At 45.0% G+C, this 23,312-nt stretch overlaps 1 protein-coding gene across 4 annotated transcripts in view; it reads left to right on the forward strand.

Moving 5' to 3' along the window:
• The first annotated feature begins 613 nt into the window (after window positions 1–613).
• The window catches only part of ACLY (ATP citrate lyase), a 434,227-nt gene continuing 411,528 nt past the window's right edge, over window positions 614–23,312 (forward strand). For 2 of the 4 annotated variants that reach the window (XM_069634496.1, XM_069634498.1), the window contains exon 1: window positions 614–752. The gene's annotated coding sequence lies outside the window, so the exon portion shown is untranslated. Of the gene's footprint in view, window positions 836–23,312 lie in introns of all 4 variants that reach the window. The other 2 variants (XM_069634497.1, XM_069634495.1) reach the window with 2 other exon arrangements.

Below are 23,312 nucleotides of genomic sequence, written 5' to 3' on the forward strand. Positions count from 1 at the left end.
GTAGTCAGCGCGGAGAACCCATACTATTAAGACCATGTGCAGAGTCTATATTTGTGACTGTGCCATACCACCTATAACTGGCTCCTCAGCTGGCGTTTCTAAGTTAGGACACTGATGACACCGAAATAACATTATAATCAGAGAAGATGCAAGACAGTGTCTGAGCAGCAGGGAAATTCCTGAACAGAAGTAAACAAATCACCAGGACAATATGACAACCAATACCTCTCTGTAATTAACCTGCCTAACAGAAAATATACTTTAAATAGACAAACGTCTTGTAACAGGGGCAAATGAAACATAAACTCCGGTAAGTAGATTAACATACAGTTAAAGACAAAAAAATGCTACAAAAGTAGGCGCGGAGGAGTATGTGTGAAAATCTAGTTGTTTTCTTCTGTGTCTGCTAATTATTGATGGGTGCTAAAACCTTTCAAACATGGCCGCTACGTTTTTCCCGGAACTGTTCAGGGGCAGGGGTGGCAGGTGCATTTCTATGCGCACAGCTCGTGTATCGGTCCACACCCGGAAGAGTGGCTCAGAGACTCTGCGTTTTTCTCTTTCAGCCGGTATGTGACGTGCATCAGGCGGGGCCTGTCACTGGAGGGGTGGTCACATGTTCTGCGTTTAGCCAATGGACGGGCCAGTAAGGCGTGTAGCCATATCAGCAGATGGTGAGGAGGCTTAGAAGGTAGAGACCAAAAGGAGGAGGAAGAAACCTGTGTAGCGCAGGGGCTGGAAGGAGACAAGAGGTGAGAGACACGGGCAGGACGAGAGTCCCAGCAACACGGCAGCGATTGCCACGCGAAGGCAGGTCACAAGATCGCAGCAGCAGGCGAGTAGAATAAGGTGTACACAACGCTATGTAATGTGTGTGTATTCAAGTGCTCTGTAATAAGTGTGGGACTTATCGAAGAGGGTGTCATCTGGCCGAGCAACACTCCAGTAGATCTGGTGAGCGAATACAGCGCTGGTGGCAAGCCACAAAAGCGATGCCTTGGAGTGCTTTAAAAAAGTACATATCAGGCTTTACCTTGTGGGGCGAATCAGAAAGAGGTAAAGAGTTGGGTGCATGCGGGGGTTGCCTTAATAGCATCCTGGCAGGTCAATGCACAGGAGAGAATGTTATTATTGTGTATTTATACCAAAATAATAACAAATCTCTTTTCGTGCCCACACTGTACTTTATGTGCCCCTGCAGAGCTACTTGCTACTCCCACCTTTGTTATCTGCCCCAAAAGACTATTTTAACCGTACAGACTGGACTGCACAGTTGAAGTCGTCCTTTGGTACTGAGGCTTATACAGAAGAACGGGTGGGGCTCTATTTCCAAACTGCCCACAAGTAGTTCAGTGCCTAGAGTACAGTGGGACTCGCAAAGAGCTCAGTTATCATCATTTGTATTTTATCGTCTGTGTTCACATGGGGGTTGGGGGGGAGGGGTTGAAGCCATGCAGTGCAGCGTCCATCACAGTACTCTAGGCACTCGCTTGCTGGAGCTTACAACGAGTGTTATTATATATAAAGTGCTGTGTAATCCTCCCAGCTGTATTTGATTTGAAGGACCGTCTAGGGAATGAGATAAAGAATTTCAAGCAGTAACTAAAATTGTCTTTTGGTATTGGGACATCACCAAATGAACTGGAGAACAAGGCACTAGTACTACTAGTGTTTGTGTGCATGCATAGATACGTTATATTGTGTTGACTTATACTGTGCACCACTATCACCCCCGGGACGGACTGCAGGAGCTCACGTGGCTCTGCAAGAAAAGAGGGTGCAGTTGTGTTAGTGGAGAAACTGGCGCCTGTGTGTGTCTTCCATGTGAGTTGGTTGTGGGACCTGACTTGTTGTAACCATAATAGTAAGACTCAGTGCCTCGATATGCGCTAATGTTAATGTTGCCTGTGTGAATCATGTGCGGTAAGGGTGGTAGTATAATAGAGCGCACTGGTTTGTTGTATCCGTAAGGGGGCAGTCCAGTGTTGTGGTCGTTTGCTGTATGCAGAAGAAAGTAGTGTTGGTGTGTGGTATGGCTGGTGTGTGTGTGTGTGTGTGTGTTGTTGTGGTGTTGTTTTTTTTTTTTTGATTGTTTTCACTGGTATGTTCCATCTGTAGGGTAGGTCAAGTGTCTGCAATGTTTGTTGACTGCAAATGTTAGTTAGGTTTTGGTGTGTGCATGTGTAGTTTGGCTAACCCATAGGCTTGTAAAGTAATTGTGAGTTATGTGGGGTGGTTTACTCTCGACAGTACCTCCAAGTATGTCCTCCGTGCTCATCCAGTTGTAACTCGGTGGTACCCTCCAAGACTTCCGGCTGAGGTCCACTGGCTGCCCTCATAGCGCTACCTTCTCCCAAAGGTTGCTCGGAGTGCAACACATTGACTGCTCCCAATTGGTCCCCTTTTGTTCAGCAAGAATTATTTGGTACAATTGTGCTTCGGTGCGTTGTAATATTAGCAGCTAAAGTGACGCATAGCTAATCTTCACAGACATTCACGAAGTGATGCACAGCTGATCTACCCAAACTATCTTGAGTGTTGCATGGTTAGTCTACAAAGTTCAATCTCATGTAGTGTATGGCTGATATTACTAGATTTGTATAGATTTTGTGCAAGGATGTCTACACATATCTGTCTTTGAGGTATGGCTATTCTTCGCACGTCTATCTAGGTGTGATGCATGAGGGGGGAGTGGAGGCGTTTGGGGCATTTCTTTCATCCCTCATTGAATAGCCAGCTTTTTAGTTGTTTTCTGAAGGTGAAGTGGTCTTCTGTGGTTCTAATTTTCTTTGCCATTGTGTTCCATAGGTTAGCAATTAGGCGTGAGACTGCAGTACCTCCAAATTTCCTTTTTTGTATTGTTTTGTCTCTTATTTGGGCGTTGTGGCTTGATCTTGGATCTCTTGATAGCGGCTGATCTTATCCTGGAGAAATTCGGTTTCTTGTCTGCGTAGAGATTTGTGGGCAATACAGAGGGCCTTGAATTTAATGTTTTTTGATTATTTTTTTTTTGATTATTTTTTTTACTGGGAGCCAATGTTGGCTTCTCAGAGCTGATGTGATGTGGTCTTTTCTGTTTAATCTCTGGAGTATCCTTGCTTTAGTGTTCTTGACACGTTAACGTTTTCTGGTGAGCCTTTCAGGCATTCTCAGGTAGAGGCTGTTTGCATAGTCGATTTTTGACAATATCAGGCATATGATTGCACGGGGTCTATGTGGAAAAGAGATACAGAGCAACCCCCTTAGGAGTCTCAGACAATAGAAGCACTTCTTTGTGATAGCGTTGACTTGTGGTTACAGAGAGAGCCTGATGTCCATGAGCATTCCTAGGCTGTTTGTCACACTTGAAGTTTCCGGTTGGGTTCCCATGCCTGGCAACTAGACAATTTGGGGCTTGGTTCTGTTGTCCTCTGTGGGTGAGATCATTATTTCTGTATTAGCCAGGTTCAATTTGGAGATGTTTATCATCCAGCTGTAAATGTCTGTGAGACAATTGTTGAGAGTATTGTTTAGGTCTTGGGCAGTGGCTATCTTCACGATCAGTTGTGTGTAGTCGTAGGCGGTCAGTCCGTGGGTTTGAATGATTTTCATCAAGGGGGACATGTATATGTTGAAAGGAGGGGAGGGGGGCTGGATCCTTGTTGCACTCAGCAGGAGATGTTTTTGGTGAGTGAGGTGAAAGGCATAGGTAAGTTCTTTCGGTTCTATTTGTGACAAAGGCAATTAGTCATTTTAAGGTGAAGTCTTTAATGCTGCATTGCATCATTCTTTTTATTAGTGTTGTGTACAACGACTCTAACTTGAGATACATTGTCACTTTTTGTATGGAGAGATCTTAAGCTTGGTCCCTTTTCCCTTCGAGTATGATCACAAAATTGTCAAATTATTTTTTTTTTTGTACGTTCTGGGGGACTCGCATAGATAACAGGAAGTGGAATACTTCTAATCCAGGTCTTAAAACTGTGCACAGGGAAACCAAAGGGAAGTAATGGCTCTCTGCCCGGTTTGTTGCTGCGATCAACAACCTCTGACTCGGGGGAATTTCAAAAACAACACAAGGTGGCTTGCTTGTTAAGTGTATTACACAGGAATAAAACGCCGTATTTAAAAATGGGATAAAGATGCATGTGTGTGGGGAATGCCGAATGGCCGATGCGTTTGAAATGTCGCATGAGTATACTTTGTGCACTGCTTGTCTTGGAGTCCGATGTTGTCCCAGGTATTAGCCTGGCTGTGTTAAGCTAACCAGGCTCTTTAACGGTGCCTGCAGAAACAGGTAGCTCCTTGTTATTTCAGTTCCCTGCAGCACTGATTCTTGTACTACAATTCGTCCACTTTTGTCCCCCTTTTTCAAATGAGTTTATTTTTATTTTTGTATAGCTTTCACTGGGAAGTTGCAGCCTTTCAATCTTCCCGACAAAATGTGTTCGACTTATCGTCCAGCGTTGGGAGATATTGACATGTACTGTGGCACAAGAGGTGTGGAGGTTTGGATGGGTTGGCTGGTAATGAGATGGCACAGGGCAAAGCAGGTGACAGCATCGTAGGGAGGAGTGCATATCGTATAAAGACATGGATGCAGGTGCACACAAAGAACCGCTTTGTTTTGGTGGTTAGGTGGCAGTGTAAGCCCTGCCTATGGCCCACAACTGTTTTGAGAAGTAAGGTAAGTGGTCTTTTATAAAGCGTCCATCTTCCAATAATATTAGCCCTGCTGTGTATGCCTCTGTAAGGAACGAACGGGTGAGAATGTTTGCTCAGATAGCTGGAAGGCAGATGTGGACAGCCTGTAGAGTTGTACGTGCAGTTCAGAAATACCAGTCACCTGTGTGCCAATATGTAAACTCTGTGTTCTTCTGAGTGGCCCAGGTTGAGCATCAAAGTGAAGAAAGGATCCAGATGAGATGTGGCGAGGAACACGCAGCCTGTGGGTGTTTGATTTTTACCTAACCATTGACTACCCATAGCCATGCTTGTCCTGATTTCCATTTTCACCCACTACCTGCCCAAAGCACAACCCCTGGGACCTCTGAGGTTTTTCTTTGCTTTTTGAGGAGCCTTCTCAAAGGTAATGGCTTAAGTGCAACTATAAACCAGCTCCTAGTGTTTTTAAAATGTCTTAACCAAGTGTGTCCTTGCAAATGTTTCTTGCACTGAATGACACTTAAAACAAGCAACGGCCAATCCAACGTTTTGCCTTTTATATATGCATTGGCCAGGGACTGCCATAATATAGGGAAATTGGAATTGAGAAGCTAGAAGGAGCGAATAAGTCCAGTTTCACGAATGGATCATGAAGGATGTTGGAACTTGCTTCCCCCTCCCTCCCCACCAACTGTGGCATGCACTCAAAAAATGCACGTCTTGAATGAACCCCGGCCCGCTTCCATTGATTTGTTGATCAGTCTTGTACGTACGCCATTGCTCACTCTTTATGGTCTCTAGGCCATGTTGCTTTTCTTTTGACATTCTCTTTCAATAGCTTTTCCTTGATTGTTGTCAGTTCGTTAGTCTTGCAGCCAGCTTTCATTTAGTCTTTAACTATGTTTGCAGCTACACCTCTTACTGCATGGATTGCTGTTACTGTCTCTTTACTGCCACCCTTTTATCCGTGCTCCCACTTTTCTTTGTAAAGATGTGCCCTTGCGCACACGTTCACTCTCCTGCTGTAGAATGAAGCACTAATACATAGCTTACAATACATCTAAATGAGAAGCAACTATAACTGTACATTTGATATAACCATTCATTCTTTGCTTGCCTTCTAGAGGTTTTCCCAATGTACTTTTAAATTTATTTTAATGTTTTTATTTTAATGCAGATAGTTATGTCAGACCGGTATATTTGTTTTGCATCATTTGACTTGGGGCCAAAAAAAGTAGCTGTTGGTGCCAGACAACCCAGGCTCCTCTAGCTCCTAACCAGGAACTATTTAGCTCCTAGGAATTTCGAACCCTGTGCCAGGTCTCATCAATTGCCATCTGTTACAAACTTATGGCCGTTTATTGCCTTTATGGCAGTGCCTGGAGATAAAATGCCAACACCAAAACGATTGGCTTTGTCAATGCTTCTGTCATGCCTGCTTTCTGGGCTTTGCGGTGGTGAAAGCCAAGTGGGTCAACTCAACACCACGAGACTTTGGAAACGCTGAACTACGTCATCTCCAGACAGAGAGAGGGAGTCTGTTCTATTATTGCGTAAGAAGTCTTCTGTGCTGTACCGGACACTTTCACTGGGATCAAGCAGAAGCTAGAAGCCACCTCTGGGCGTCAGGATTTCTCCAGCAGTAAGCAATCGCCACCTCTAGCAAGAAGGCAGCATGCTGCAAATATATCTTCTACACACAATTCAAACTGTAACTTTTTCATGTGACCCGTTACATTTAAATCCTCTTTTGAATTTGCCCATGTGCCCCTTTTCAAGAGACATTCCCAAATGCAGAGTTAACGTATGTAGGTGCGTTTATATGCCATCAGTGTAGGTGGGTTGTCAAACTTTGAAGATGGCTCTTGTAGGCTACCGGCAGGGGTGGTATGGCTATCCAGCAGATTTGGTCTGCACGCATAGGGAGGGGTGATGTAATTATATGGGTGCATTAATTGTCCTTGGGTGGCGGCTGACCAAGTGGAGAAGTCCTCAAAGGGCATTATTACTGTTATTTCTGTTCCTGTTGCAGGGTGCAACATTTGCACTGGCCCCTGGATAGTAATATGACTCTTGGAGAGTAAGAAGTGGTGTAAGAAGTGGTGTATTATGTGTGCAGAATTGAGGTGACGAGTAACTTTTTATGGCTGGCCAGAAGATTGCAACTCCTTTCTCCCCCCCGCCCCCCTGCTTACATACTAGCGCACGGATTGTACAGTGAATTAATAAGGTGCACGTATAGCCAAACACTGCACACCTAATCCTCTCCGGGTGCTTCACTGTTTTGAAAGTTTGGTTGTGTGAGTGGGGGGGCTCGTTGGTTTGGAGGGTTTTACATTTCTGTATCGGTTGCCATGGCACAATAATCTGTTTATTGAATACGGTGCAGGTAGGCTGCTGCTTTAAGTAAATCGGCGGTATAACAATTGAGATTGAGAATAAGTAATTGGCGTCCCTGTTGCATATAGCCGAAAGATTATGCTTGCCCTACCTTGATACTAATGCATTAATGTAGCACACCAATTTAGACATCTAACAAATTAAAATGTACTTTATGAATGGCACTTCTGAGCTTTTGCCCAAAATGTATTATTTTATGTGAGAGTAATGTCTTTTATGCAAACGCTTTTATTTGAAGGCTGTCTTAATATGTATTGGTTGCAATGCCCAGATGTCGTTTGACGGGTTGCTATTGGCCGCATAGTGTTGCTAGTTAAGGGATGTTGCATTTTAAAGCAATCCAATAAAAATCATTGTGTGTAGTGTTTGGCCCCCCTCCCTGTGTCTTCAGTTTGGGGGTAATATGGCCCAGCTAGCATCCAGAACCTTTTTCGGGTCTGTTCATAAATAAACCAGATCTTTTCTATGTAGGGCCGACAGTTAAGTGAGTTTTTTAGAAATTATTTTTTTTGTTTTTGTGTGTGTTTTTTAATTTTTTTTTTTAAGTGCAAATGCAACTTTCAAGTAATGTATAGCCGAGGGCTGTTTGGTGCTTTCCGTAAGATTATTCATCCAATGAGTGTGCTAGGGTTATTGCTACTTGGTCCAGCTGTTGAGTGTCTGGAGCCCGAAAAGCTGCTTCAAAGCTGGATCTCATTGGCTAGAAATTGAAGAAAAGCACAGGATTTAAGCTATCTCGTATTAAAAGTGACTTTACCAGCATTGGGGGCCATGCAATACTACTGTAGAAGCTAAGTTCCCTCGTGGGGCAACTAAGCAGTGGTATCATGATGTACCCTATACCCCCCCTCCCCCAACCCATACCTCATGAGTCACACTATTGGGGTGCAAAACTGATAGCCTGAGGCTGATTCAGTTGTTCTGGGACCCCTGCCACTCTGTTGGCATCCTCTCTACTGCTTATGCATGCTGGCTTCTGGCAATTGGAGGGCCTCTTTGAAGTGGTGCCATGCTTGCTGATCCTCTTTGATTTACATGTCTTGTGATGCTGACCTGGAGAAAGCTAAAAGCCAGCCTTGGGTCAATCTCCTGCAGAACCTCCTCCTTGATACTTTAATACTCCAAGTCAAGAAGTTAGCATGTCGCAGAAAGCACCAGCCCAAACCGCTTATGATTTGATTTCAATGTGTGTAGTGTACAGATGTTAAAGCAAGGCAATCTTTATTGCTTCTGGCTCAAAATGGAATACAAAACCAAGTGGTTGGCAAAACTTGGAGCACAGAAAGCCTAATCGAGAGGTAGGTCGCAGAGAGATGAAACGTTTAATGTCCTTTCCGAAGCAAAGGAAATTCTGAAAAAGATGGATCTTCAGTAAGAAGACCACCTGAAACTGTGGGGAAAGAGTGCTGTGAGGGTGGAGAAACCTCCATCACTTCTGGCCCTATAACTGAAGTGTAGGGTGGTCAGCATAAGGTTCACAGAGGCAGTAGTGGAGCAGGATCTGGACAAGATGGGAGTGTGGGTGCAAGCCTTTGGAGGTATGAAACTGAATGTACTGTAAGGAAGGCATGGTATCACAGCGAAGACAAACCCAAGTAATCACAGTTCAAGGGTGTTTATTGAAATTCAATGGGTTGGTAGAACACCGATCTAAAGATGGGAGCAAGCTACGACCATCAAATAATAACGCAGTCCTAGTGGAGTCTGTCATAATAAAAGGGCCTATACTAATAAACCTATTGCCAATCCTTACTTCTAAATACAAAATGGTGTGAGATAAAAATGAATACAAAGGAAAATTTTTCAAGAAATGATATGTCTGGATAGTTGAGCGGTTGTCTTCCCTTGCACGTTTTCAGCACTGGGCAAGGCGGCACGTGCAGGCTTCGCACACACTCTGGCTTCTTCAACACATAGGCACCAGGGCCTTCTGCTAAAGTCTCTCTCTTAATGACAGTCTCTTATTGCAGATGGCCTGATGTAATAAACAAAATGCAAAAGTTCCTTTCCTTTGTCAGGTTTTCACTCACAAGCTGAAGACTGGTCTCCCTCCTTCGGGCTTGGACCATGGATCGCCCTTGTCCGAGCTCAGGCCCCTTTTCTACAATGTTCACAAATTGGTCTCCCTTGCTCGGGCTCAAGGTCCCTTTTGATCCCAGAATCAAAGATTTTCGGATGTACAATGGGTTTTGCTTAAACCGTCGCTTAACTTCACACAATTTGTACTTCACATCAATCTACTTTTGTTTCTCATGTCATGATACCGTACATAGACTTTCGATTGAGCACATTCACAGTGCCGGACCACTCTGTCAACTGTATTGTAGCTTTCCTTTTAATGTTCAAATATTCACAAGCAATTTAGCTTCACTCGCGTCTCATAACGCGCATTTAAACAATGTTCGCTTTCACAATGTTGCCGCTTGCAACCTTGACTTCAACACAGGCTGGTCTGGCATTGATCTCCCCAACTCACTGGTTGTGCTGTTCTCTGTTGCTTCTTTGTTCTTGGAGCCAAGGACGATATCACAGCATCTGCTGCTCCTCCCCGCCTTGGTCAGTTACGCAGAAGGACCCTTGGTATTTCTGACACACAATGCAGGATTCTTAAGCCTGGTTTCTTGGTCTTATCTCCCTTGAAGGTTTCTTGAGTCATGGCTTCCTTCTATAAAGGTCAATGGTGTTGCCCCTCTCACGAACCTCTCGTGCTTGGCTGTCTTTCTCCCTTCGTTCAACTGCCGACTCGAACCCGCTGCACTTTTGTGTTTTTTGCCTCCCTCGAGTGTGATCTCGTGCTCTGCCTTTTATCCGTGTGGGGAAGTGTAATGGAAGTCAGGAGTGAGTGATTGTTGATTATTGCCAGACCATAGTATTGGGACATGTAAGGTACATGGCTCGGGTGTGTGTGTGTGTGTTTAATTTTATTTATTTATTTGTTCCTCTTCTCTCAGAGTGGGCTGCCTTGAGTGTTTGTGCAGGAAAGACAGGTACAATGGGGTGGGGGGGTTGAATTTCAAAATATCCCATCGGGTAGGATGGGGTAAAGATGTTACAGTGGAGAGACGGCTACAGCGTCACACCATCCGGTCTCCCACAGGAACCCTCACCCAGGTGATCCTCTCGCACTGGTTCACCCCAGGGTCTGGATCCAAAGGCGATGGCCGTGCCCTGACCTCCTCAGAGAGAGAGAGAGAGAGATCCGTGGAGACTAGCGGGTGAGACACCTTCTGGTTTCTTACAGTACCTATTAGCAGATGACCAGTGTAACTGTTGGTGGAATTACATTTTTGGGGGACAAAGAAATGGCTGCACTGCACAATCCTGCAGTGATTGCAGCCATTGAAGTCAGGAAGCCAGAATACCGCATACACTGGGTTCACATAATCCAGTTCTGATTGAATAAGGGACCCAACCACCATCTGATGAAGATTGTTGGGGATGAAAGGGATGATCCGTGTAAGATGTCATAGATTAAAAAAATACCCTTTTTATTATGGCATTAATCTGCGTATTCAGAGAATTCCCCAGGTTTTCTTTTTACACTATTTGCCAAGAGGAGTGACCAAAGAGCTGGAGAGATTACAAGGGGTGCAGTGAGGTGTCACTTGGAGGGATTTTGCAGTTGATGGCTTGGCACCCGTAGGAGGAGCTCTGTTTGAGGCCTTGAGTTAAAGTCCGCTATTTTGCCTCCAGGTGTTGTTGGTCAAGAAGTTTTTGGATGGCGTGAAGAAAATGTGTGCGTCATCTACGTAGGAGTGATACTTAAGGTCTAAACTATTGAGGACCTTCAAACAGAGAATTGGACCATTGCGAACAAGAGGGTTCAGTGGGGAGGTGTGAGGCACTTCAGTCGTCAGGGACTTCAGGTGAGCAGAATGCGCCCAGATGTACTGCTTGCGTCCAGCCCCTTTAAAAAAAAATAATATATAATAATAAAAAAAAACTCAAAGCCACTTCAGCAAGTGTTAATGAGAGTGGCGACTTCTGATAACCAGTCCAGGAGCTTGAATGTGCACACATGACTGAGCGAAGCGAGGTAGCTTTGACCTAGCAACACAGGATCTGAGCTTTCTCAACCCCAAGACACTTTTATTTTATTTTTTTATTTTTTATAATGGGTTAAAAGGGTACATTTTACAGCACACTTGTCAAAAATTGGGTTAAAAGGCATTCAATTTACAATCTGTTTTGCAGGGTATCACGTTTAAAAAATAAAATTAAAAAATAAAAATATACAATAGTTGGTAGGTAACCAAAAATACCCAGTGGCATTAAATTATGCTTTGGCCATCTACATATTCCAGTTTTCTGCCAAAGTAGGAATACATCTTCGTGCTGACTGTGTCCAATAATGCGAGTATTTATACTGTAATAAATGCAAGTCGATGCTGGGCTGTGCTATGTATGCTAGCATTTGCACTTTATGGAAACCTATACTGAAGAAAGTATTGAAACAATGAAAAGCACCTACACTTCTACCGTCCATTTCCCCTCCCTGCCACCTCAGTAAGGCATGTTCTCGCAGTCCACCTGCTCCATCAAAGAGAGTGGAGCTGTAGTTAAGTGCTAAAATGATGTCTTTGTAGCCGAGATCTGGTTCCTCATCTCGGCTTCTTTACTTGAACCAATGATTTGATCTGGGGCGAATATCTCATCTCTCTGTGATTTGTTTCCCATGGCTGCCATTTAAAAAATATATTTTAACCAGTAATATCCCATGTCCACAGTGCAGAATAATCTGTATTTTGGGACTCTGTATGATGTACAGTTGTAAGGTGGAGACCTGCTGTCTTCCTAATCCCTCGTTATTTAGGAGTAGGGCAGACATATGTGGTGTTATCCTTGGGAATACAACTCGTTCTACCTAGGCTGGTTGTCGTTTATTTGTTTAAACTCATGTGTAGTGCGGTTTGTCACGCACTCATTGGAACCTTGCAATACAAGGTTGTCACTCATCAAATGTTCTCCTCAATGGTGACATTTTCCACAAACTAGTTTCCCTGGTTGAGTCAATTTCTGCATACTTGTTGCCTTGTTTTGAATGCTTTGTTTCCTCAGTGTGCCCAGATTGCATTGATGGTTTCTGTTGCCTGTGTTTATCTTTTTGTGTATTGCCCTTTTTTTTTTTTTTTTTTTTTTATTGTATATGGTTTACAAAAAACCTTTACAAATAGAACAGACTTTATAATTAAAAAACAAGATAGTAAAAGAAAGATAAACATTCATTGCTTTGCATTTGTATTTAAAAAAAGAGAAAAAAGAAAATGCCCGCTAAAGAAATACGAAATTACAGATTTACATAGGTTGTAAAAGTTTGCAAATTTTACAGAAAAGGGACAAACAATAGATAATCAACCGGTTTCAGATTTAAAATTTGATTGTCTAAGATTAGTCGAGTCAATACAAAGTACTAGTTATAAAGAATAACAAATAGAATAAATGCAAGGTATAAAATATGAAATACATTGCTCATATTAAAAACACTGTGCTCATATAGTAAAAAATTCATAGTTCCAAGAATAGGAGCAAAAATCAGACCAAAGGGGCATATAGGTCAAGGGCTCTGATAAAGCCCGCCACAGCCAGACCAACCTTGATGTTCGAGATTGAGAGACATTGTGACCAAATCCAATTGTCTACCCCCAGTCGCCCCATAACATTAAAAATGCCTAGATATTTGTCCCTTAAAGAGGTCAAGGCCTTGCAGTCAAGAATGAGATGCCGAGAAGTTTCAGTGACCCCCAAAAGTTTACAAAAACGACAGGTGGGATCCAAATCAGAAAACTTCTTCCTTTTGCATAGGACTTCCCGAGTGGGAAGAAGGTTCCATCTGAGTTTAATAAGAAGAGAGCGGTAATGTCTATTAGGAAATTGGATCAAAATAAAAGACATCACACCTCTCTTCTTATGATCAAATTGAAGATCACTCAGTGAGGAATAACCATGAAGTTTTTCGATAGTGTTACTCCAATCATGGCTGAAGAGAGACTCCTTTACCTTATTAGGGTTTGTAAGTAATGTATCCCTGTCGGAGGAAATGTCCATAAGGGTCTTATCGCAGAGAGTGGAGAAAAGATGGAGATATATGTTGTGGCCCGAGTGTGTCTGGGAAAAAATCATGCGGCCCACATCAACATATAAAGTATCAGGTCTAGGGGAAAGCAAGGCTGAGAACAATGAGAGAACCCTCCAAAGAATCCTAGCTCGTAGAGAAACCAGACCCAACTCATATCTAATGGCAACAGTAGGAATTGAATTGGGCAGTTTTAAAACTTTCCTCCAGTAAATACCTTCAAGAGAGTCCCAGAAGGGCAAAAGTGTAAAGTAATGGAGTTCCATACCATACAATAACTTTGGAGTCACCTTACCCTTGAAAAAGTCTACCACGGGTTTGAGGGAAAACATACAATATTTATTCTCCAAAGTACGTGATTGGGAGATGAGAGGGAGCAGTTTCTGTCTAAGAAATCGTCTCAGTTCTATCACCGATGGTTGGGCCAAGATCAAAAAGCCCAAGTAGACGATTTTATTAACTCGAGAAATGTTTGCTCCCCCCATTTTCCATACTTTGTTGTTTCGGGTTCTCCCCTTTGAGAATTCCATGATACGTGTTTTACCAGGATTGATCTTCAGCCCATTTAGCAGTGCGTACTGTTCAAATTTACACAGGAGCCTCTGCAGGCCCACTTTGGTCTGGTCGAACAAGAGAAAGTCATCGGCATATGCCAACCATGAGAATCTCAGGTCCCCAAGTTTAGCACTCACCATGCCTGCATTTTTCAGGAAGTTATCCACATCAGCCAAATAGAGGATAAATAGACAGGGAGCTAACGAGCAACCCTGTCTCACCCCAATACGCGTCCTAATTCTCCTAGAGAGAGTACCAGCCAAATCAAGCCTGATGTGTACCCCCGAGTTTTCATAGAGGGCCATAATGAGAGAAAGGAGGCCCGCCGGGATGCCCCATTTAGTTAATTTTTCCCATAATCTGGATCTAATGACCAGATCAAATGCATTAGATAAATCAATAGAGGCGACATACAGAGGACCATCAGATTTTCCCCAAGAGGAGGTCTGAAGGGCAGTTAAAATAAGACCATTGAGATTGGTAGAGTGGCCGGCCCTGAAGCCAGTTTGGTATTTGGGGAGAATATGATTGTCCCTGATCCATATGTTAAGATGGGAGAGGAGCAGAGAAGCAAAAAGCTTACAGTCCGCGTCTATAAGAGAGATCGGTCTATAATTCTTTACCTCAGAGCGTAAGCCTCTCTTAAAGATTGGGACAATATGGGCCGTATGCCAGCTCATAGGGACCTTCCCGGAATTTACGACGTCCTGAAAAAGCAGGAAGAGTAGATTGGCCCAAATCTCAGGCTCGGCTTTGAACGTATTGTTCGTAAGGCCATTTGGGCCTGGCGCCCTAGATTTCTTAGCCTTAGAAATAAGACAGAACACTGTCTCAAGATCAAAAACTGGTTTCCATGCGTCTTTCGATGGGTAAATCATCGATACATCCGAAGCCAAGTCTTCCTCCCCAATATCAAAAAGTTTAGAGTAGTAGTCAAACCATTTGGCCTCTGGGATTGCATTGAGCTGATCAGCCATCAATGTGTTATCTAGGCTGGAAACCGAAGCCCAGAAGGCCCTCACATCTCGTTTTATTAGTACTGCAAGCATATACTGTGCATCATTTTGAATCATAGTAATTTTTCTATGCTTACAGTAGTTTTTGTATTTTTGGCGAATGGTTTTAATTTTTGTTGTTTTATCTGCCCAATCCATATCTAGGGCTTGAACATCCCTAATAAGTTTCTTAGTAAGGGCCTTTACATCGGCCAATTGTTGGTCGAAACTATGGTTGTGAAGTTTTTTGGAGACTCCTTTCCTTAGCTGGCCATAAATACTACTCTGTAAGACATTGAGAAAGCTATCAAAAGAAGAGGTGTTAAAGACTGCTATTTTCCAGCAGAGCGAGGTGTGGTTAAGGGAAGAGATCAGTTTGTTATTATGAACACTGATGTTAAAAGGAGACCACCTTATCCCTGTCCCTTGACTAACAGTATAAAGCTGAGTGGGTCCACCCTCCGGCAGAAGCTTGGTAAGAAAGGGGCATAGAAATTGAACCCGGAGAATACCATGGTCGCTCCATGAATTGAAGGACACCTCGACATTAGAAGAAAATGGAATCAGGGAATGGTCGACAAAGACGTAGTCTAAGGTGGAAGATAAGGACGATCTACGCCAAGTTGGGCAGGAAGGATTAGTAGCATCATAATGGCTGTTAAGACAAGTTAGGCCAATTGAATCCAAAGCCAGATTCCAAGATCGACCCCATGTAAGTTTTAGTCCTGTACGTGGATCGTCTTCCATAACCAAGCCCAGGTCATCATAATTGGATTCCAGACAGAGAGTACAGTCTGAATTAAGATCGCCCGCCAGAATGAGTTTGCCCATGGGGTGCAGATATCTCCAGGCAAGGATTGTATCAGTTAACTTCTCCAGAAACAATTCGAGAGGAGAGATTCCCATATGCCAGTAAACATTGACCAAGAGAAAGTAGCAATTGGAATCCGGAAAGAACACCTCTAAGGCCATAAAGCCAAAAGGTGTATCCGAAAGCACCTTAGCGACAGAACCTAAGGAGGTTCTTACCCCTATAATGAGTCCCCCCGATGCGCGGCCTCCCAGGCTAGGTTTGGCACATTGAGAGAAAATATCGAATCCATCAAGAACTGGAGTTGAAAGTAGCCAAGTTTCTTGGAGAAAAAAACAATGCGAAGCCTTAATCACGGCAACCGTTTCTAGGTTCGTGAACAAATGAGAATTACCTCTAGAGTTCCAAGAAAAGAAACCGAAGCTATATAGAGGGCGGGCCTTCGAAGAGGATTCTGATTTAGCGGGAATTAAATCATTTCCATAGGCCTGCGGTGACATGTGCCCAGCTCGCGAAGTCTCCATTAGATTTGGGCAAAAAATGCCTCCGTTGGGGTGGGGGAGTTCTTTCTGGATGGTAGACCATTGTAAGATTACCTCTATATTCAGCGCCCTCTCCTTTATTTTTGGCAAATTGAGAAGAGTCCACTATTTTTGCTTCAAATCCTAGTTGCTTCAACCCTTCCATATGCCCCATGATCAAGTCTAAAACTACCTTCGATCTAAGAATAATATTACTAACATCTACCCGATCATGGAAAGGGAATAAGATGCAATCTATGTCATAGCTAGAGATAAGCGAAAGCGAAGGAAGTTGGTGAAAGATTTTAAGTATGTTACCACGATTTAAACAGATTGGCATATCTTCGCCCCAGAGACTGGAAAGCTGTATAACATCACCAGAGACTTTTGTTGTTGCAGAGACAGGCAAGGACTCAATAATTTTTTTGGTAAAGTGCCCAAGGGGGTCAGCCGCCAGATCACAACCCCTCGCCCCTCTTAGTATAGTCCTATTATGGTTGACATTTGGCCCCAGTGGAAATCTTTTCCAAGAATTGGAAACGTTCTTATTATAGGCAAAGTCAAACCCAGAGGGGACCGCTTCGCGAACCGCAGACATGCGCATATTTGAGATGCTAAGAGACGCATGGTTAAAAGGGGGGAGAGTCGATGAGACATTGTCTGATCGATCTGTCATATCTCCATCCCTCTTAATGCAGCCCATATTAACAGGGGGCTCCTCAGGAGCAGACAAGAGTGCCGGATCAAAAGAAGAGAGCCGAGTAGTAGGAACCTCGTCCTGTGACAAGCTTACATTTGAATTAGACACTGTCACCTTGCTGATCTTGGGAACAAGTAGCGACTGAAGTAAATGTTTAGCCATATCAATGTTAACCATATTAACAGTCGGCATAGTTAGAGAAGTGTCCGGATGATTCAGGCTTTTACCAGAAGTAGACTCCAGAGAAGTAGAAGGGAGAATTGCTTCTGGGGCAGAGTCCATAACCTCCGCTGCAACAATATCAGTTGGCAGTGCTATAGGGTTAGTACTAGTGGATGGTGGTACGGTAAGAGGTGTTATCTGAATGCTAGAAACTGCAATTTCACCAGTACCAACAGTCCTTGGCCCCGCATCAATAGAAGCAGAGGTGTTAATCAGCATACCCACCGCATCCGTTGAGACAGATGCACGTGGTAAAATAGGTGGAGCATTGGCGGTATCTGGAGTGGTCACATGGATGGGAGAGGGGATTGGTTCAACAGAGTTATCAGTCCCCTGTGGAACTGAAACAGTGGTTGAAGGGACTATAGAGTTTGCCATAAAGAGGTTTTTGAAAAATTGATTAGTATACGAAGTAATCTTTTTGACATTCTTCTGATTTTTTGTTTTCTTCATTTGTTGGCTCATTTTCCTTTTCTTTCCTAGACAGGGGAGGACTTTTGGACAGGAAGTTTCCACTGGGGGCTCAGAGGAAATTGCTGCGATCTCTGGAGTTAGGATAGTCATGTTTTCTCCTGAGGATGCGACATGGTCACCTTTAGAACGGACGGCCAACTCTGCAGTCCCACCTGCACATGAACGGTCTTGTATAGAGGGTTTGAGGGATACCCTTGGCAGATCCTCCTGTACTTTGTCCTCTCCTCTTTCCATAGAGAATACAGTCGGGACACTAGGAAGTATATCTGTAGGGTCGTCAGCCTCTCGCAAACCATCAAAGGCAGCACGGGGAGTCATAGAGGAAGAGCCCCGGGAATCAGGATCTGGAGGTTGGAGAACCGGAAGACCCAGGGCCGCATTGGGGACCGCCCCTAAGGTAGTTGCCGTGATCCCTGTAGGCCCCTGATGAAAATCGTGTGTAGGGGCCAAAGGTGGATTGAAAGAGGTAGGGTCAAGGCCTTGAGTGGTCAAAAATTGGTTTTCTTCTTTTATAATTTTTACTAGTTCTTCAAATCTATCTAGGCCCTCCAGCCTAGAATATATTTCGGAAAGTATACGTGAATGGGATCTAACCTCTGACCAGATGTTATCATAGAGACTCACGAAGGAACTCAGAACCATATTCAACGCAGAGATAGTTGGATGGGAGAGTTTAATTCTATCATCAACATCTTTAAGGGTATGATGCAGAATAGACTCACTGGGCGGATCAGTTTTGAAGTCCGGAAGAAGACCTCTTTCTTTTAACCAGTTTTGTTTTTCAGTATACTCGTCAATAAAGTTGGTGAGATCTGAAGGGGGACCTGCCAATGATTCATCACAAATTTGTTGTGTAACATTATTTGTTTTGTTAAGATGGGAGTCCAAGTGGCTATCAGCAATTGCCTTATCTGCACATTCTATGATACTGATGTCATCAATATCCTGGACTGAGAGATCTTCAATATCCAGTTTCTTAGCTACGTTAATTAAGTTGGTGTGGGCCGGGGTATATACTGAAGGAAGAGGGTGAGGAGATTTAGCCAGAGTGCTAGAGACAGATTTCTTACCAAAGAAATGTGTGATGTTTTTCCCCTGGATTGGATTACCCTGGGTACCTAGATTAATTTTTATTTTTGATATTGAGTTACGGGGCTTGTTAAGAGGGGTTTTGAACGGCAAAGAGATCCCATTAGGGGAGAAGGAAGTTCCCACCACACTAGTAGAAAGGTTAACGTGAGAAGAAGATGTGTGCTTAGTATCACTGAGTAATGCTTTGGATCCTAAAGAGGGTTGAGTGTGGGAGATAGCAACGCTCCCACTGTCCTTCTTCTCTAATAGTTGTGATGCAATAACTTCTGATTCGCCCACCATGACTGGGGGTATGGGCATACTAGGATTCAGTGAGGCAATCGATGGAAGAGGGATGTTAGGCAGAGGGTTGTTGTCATATGCCATGTTAGTTTTAATCTTTGAGAAACTGACCCCAACCAAAAGATTGGAGGCAAGAGTAGCAGCTAGACGTTCTTCCTGAGTATCTATAGAAATGTCATGTATTCCATTGAAAATACAGTTATTATAAGCTGTATTACGTGAAGTGATACCCATAGCATTGCAAACCTCAGACCTCTCTCTCAGATGAATTTGGGCCTGGGCTATGTCCCTTAAAAGGAGAGGGTTATAATGGTCCTGAAGTGGAGCATCATCAGAACTCCCCATAGCAATAGGAATGGGGGTTTCTGGCACAATAACTGTAGATGGCATGGAGGGCATACCGACAATGGGCGAAGGAGACAAAGGAAGTGAGACCTCCATAGCAGTCTGACTTCTAAGTCCCCTACGTGTCATTCGGATAAAACCTCAGCCTAACAGTAGGGAGAAAGAGAAAGAAAACTAAGAGTTATGCCAGAGAAGGTACCCAGAAATACACTGGAAATAAGCCTAGATGTCAGGGGAAGTTAGACATAGAGACACACAGCAAAAAATACTAGGCAGTTTTTAAATTTTAAAAAATGCAAGTGTTAGAATATGGCACAAATAGCAAAAATCAAACTCTGAAAAACCAGTACATTGTCTAAAAACCCTATGAAATATATATATAGCCTAGCATTAAGAGCGAATTAAAAAAATAAAAAGCAATATTACACACTCAATTAAATAAAAGTTTTAGTAAATGAGTTGTGTCAGCGTAATAGTCATTTTTTGGGGAGGGAACGCCCGACGGCTTGTGGAGCTGCCAGAGTCCGACTCTCCACCCCAAACCCTCGTAATAGGAATGCAACTTCAATTGGGTTGGCTAGGGAAGGCCCAGAACAGTGTACTCACAGATCACAGCCAAACAGCAAAACAGTATCTCCAGCCCTTACAGTCTCCAGGGCTTAACGCCGCAAGGGCTGCTGTGCCGGCAACTTGTGCAGGCTGGCAGTCACGTGCTGTGTCACGTGTTCAGGAAGGGGTCCGCCCCCTCCAGGAAGCAGAATGGGCTGCAAGAGCTCTGCTCGCAGTGCAGCTGTGAGGGATGGACCTTGCAAGCACGAGCGTTCGAAGGAGAAATGAAACGCTCCTTCCAATCAGCAGAGAATACGCCGCAAGGGCGGCTGTGCCGGCAACTTGTGCAGGCTGGCAGTCACGTGCTGTGTCACGTGTTCAGGAAGGGGTCCGCCCCCTCCAGGAAGCAGAATGGGCTGCAAGAGCTCTGCTCGCAGTGCAGCTGTGAGGGATGGACCTTGCAAGCACGAGCGTTCGAAGGAGAAATGAAACGCTCCTTCCAATCAGCAGAGAATACGCCGCAAGGGCGGCTGTGCCGGCAACTTGTGCAGGCTGGCAGTCACGTGCTGTGTCACGTGTTCAGGAAGGGGTCCGCCCCCTCCAGGAAGCAGAATGGGCTGCAAGAGCTCTGCTCGCAGTGCAGCTGTGAGGGATGGACCTTGCAAGCACGAGCGTTCGAAGGAGAAATGAAACGCTCCTTCCAATCAGCAGAGAATACGCCGCAAGGGCGGCTGTGCCGGCAACTTGTGCAGGCTGGCAGTCACGTGCTGTGTCACGTGTTCAGGAAGGGGTCCGCCCCCTCCAGGAAGCAGAATGGGCTGCAAGAGCTCTGCTCGCAGTGCAGCTGTGAGGGATGGACCTTGCAAGCACGAGCGTTCGAAGGAGAAATGAAACGCTCCTTCCAATCAGCAGAGAATACTTTGGCCCCAGCTTGCTGTCAGGCTCTTATCCCAGCTTGCCCTGCTGACATGTTCTTGCCCCGGCTTGCCTTGTTGTCATGCTCTTGTCACTGCTCCCCCAGCTTGCCTTGCTTGGATGCACTTGCCCTGCTTGCTTGGCTTGCTCGGCTGTGCCTGCTGCCCCGGCTTGCATTGCTTGGATGTACTTGTCCTTCTTGCTCAGCTTGTCTTGCTGGCATGCTCTTGTGCCTGCTGCCACGGCTTGCCTTGCTTGATGCACTTGTCCTGCTTGCCCTGCTGGCATTCCCTTGCCCTGCTAGCACGCTCGTGTGCCTGCTGCCCTGGCTTGCAATGCTTGGATGCACTTGTCCTGCTTGCTCTGTTTGCCTCGCTGGCATGCTCGTGTGCCTGCTGCCCCGGCTTGCCTTGCTTGAAGCACTTGTTCTGCTTGTCCTACTGGCATGTTCTTGTGCCTGCTCCCCTGGCTTGGATTAACTTGTCCTGCTAATTTGGCTTGCCTTGTTGTCATGCTTTGGTCCCTGCTGCGGCAGCTTGGATGCACTTGTCCTGTTTGCACGGCTTGCCTTGCTGGCATGCTCTTGCCCTGCTGGCATGCTCTTGTGCCTGCTGCCCCGGCTTGCCTTGCTTGGATGCACTTGTCTTGCTTGCTCGGCTTGCCTCGCTGGCATGCTCTTGTGCCTGCTCCCCCTGCTTGTTTTGCTTTTTAATCCGGTTTGAATTTTCTCCGGAAAGTTGGCAAAACCAATGCAAGTGCACTCCTGCAAATGAGTCAAGATGGCAATGCATCAATGCAAACGCACGTCACTGACTATGCCACACGGGAAGTGTTCATTTTTTGGTTTATTTTTTCGTTACCACCCACGTTCTTACCTTTACATCATTGAGGCATCGTCTACTTACCCTCCCCTGACCGCCACCGCCCACCTAAACTGAGAAACTGGACTCCTGCTGACCGACCCGCCCTCTTCCCCCCCCCCCCCCCAACCACACCTTGAGGGAACCTAACTGTACGAACACGTGTGTGTGTTCAATTGGGTTAACGTTAGGCACACGCATGAGCGAGGAACTGTCCGCATCTACAAACCGGATACAATTTGAGGGCAAGGCGGGTTTTCTTTCTTAACGCCAGTGCGTTTTGCATTTCTGCTCCCCTAACAAAGCAGGCTCTGATCAGACCTGCCACGCACACACATGGCCATTGTGTACACGGTCGACATGCTCTATGAGCTCTGCCAGTGTCTTGTTTACCTTGGATGTGTCCGTTTACCGTCCAGGCTGGCTCGCCCATCGCTGCACCGGCAACTGCGTAGCAACTGCCGCTTAACTTAGCAATGTGCCACCCACGCTCTTCCTTTTGTAGTCAATACAGTAGGTTCACGGATAGCGGCGTGAGTTCAGATGCTACAAAGATGTGGCTTGCAGGGCCAGTCCTTTGCCTGCCTGCTTCCCTGGCATTTCATTACGTTTGCTTAGGGACTTCTAAATTCTTTATCTGGAGCTTTTGAGAGCTATGCGCCGAGCATGTGTACTGAGTAAAAAGGCATGTTAAGGCGAGCTGTCAAGGAATCTATGCAGTGGTCAAAGTGCATGAAAGGAAGTAGTGGAACTATGTTCACTACTGGCCTATCCCTCGCTCCCTACAAACCCCATCACCACAACCCCCTCCCAAGCACAATAAACTCCCAAACACATGCGCCTGCTCTGCAACGTTCAGGGCAATGCACTGAAAAAGCACGTTTCAACTTCGTACTACACTATCAAAAATAAATAAATTAAAAAAAAAAACATTACGGAATGGTTTCTTTTTTCAAATAAAATTACATCCTTAAATAAAGTAGAGGCGCACTGCTCCCCCCTCACTTCGACCACTGAATCTGTAGCCCCTGCCGAAAGTGGATGCAAGGGTCGCTGTTACCAGCGTTGGGTGGGATTGGAACTATGGTATACATAGCAGGGCTAACACCTACCATGGTCCCTACATAGTAACAGTAAATGCATAATCTCTCATACCATGCTTGCACCCAATGATATGATATGAGACGAGACCTTTTTGAAAGTTGGAAACATTACGCTTTATTGGAAACATATGGTCGCATTATTAGTCATCCTATCGGGCGGCCCCAGCCCCGCTCAGGTCTTATGAATGCCTGGCCCAACACATAGTCCTTTCCCGGGTGGCTCTGCCAATCCTGTTTTACAAAGTCCCTGTCGAGATGTGCCCAGACTTCCACACGCACCCCTTACACTCCGAAATAATGAAAGGACGCGGAGTCTTCACTAACACATCTTTATTCCTAACGTTGCCCTGAAGAACTGCCCAACCCACGTCATCTCCTGTCCCTCTCCTTCCTGCGGCCCCGTGTTCCTCTCCACGTGACCAGGGAGTTATGTGACGACATCACACCCCCCCCCCCCGATACTAAACATTAAGTTCGTTATTAGGGCATCTCTTCAATGAGACGAGGTGGTCTTCTTCGAGTTCTCTGAGGTCTCCAATTGTTTCTTTCATTCGATTCCTGAGGTAGCCAACAGGGCTCATCAGTGTCGGAATCCTCCTGATCTCCTTCATAGGGTGCATCCCGCACCAACACGTCTCTTGGCATGTGATGTTCGACTAGGGGTATGATCCCTGGCATTCTTCTGAAGTGAGAACTGTTTCTTGTTACTACGTGCGTAGTTCCTTCAGCTGTGATGAGAGAGCCTTTCCTATGCGTGATGGTGAGGGGTTC

The sequence above is a fragment of the Ambystoma mexicanum genome, chromosome 13, assembly GCF_040938575.1.
Source record: "Ambystoma mexicanum isolate Mex_15411 chromosome 13, UKY_AmexF1_1, whole genome shotgun sequence".
NCBI lineage: Eukaryota > Metazoa > Chordata > Amphibia > Caudata > Ambystomatidae > Ambystoma > Ambystoma mexicanum.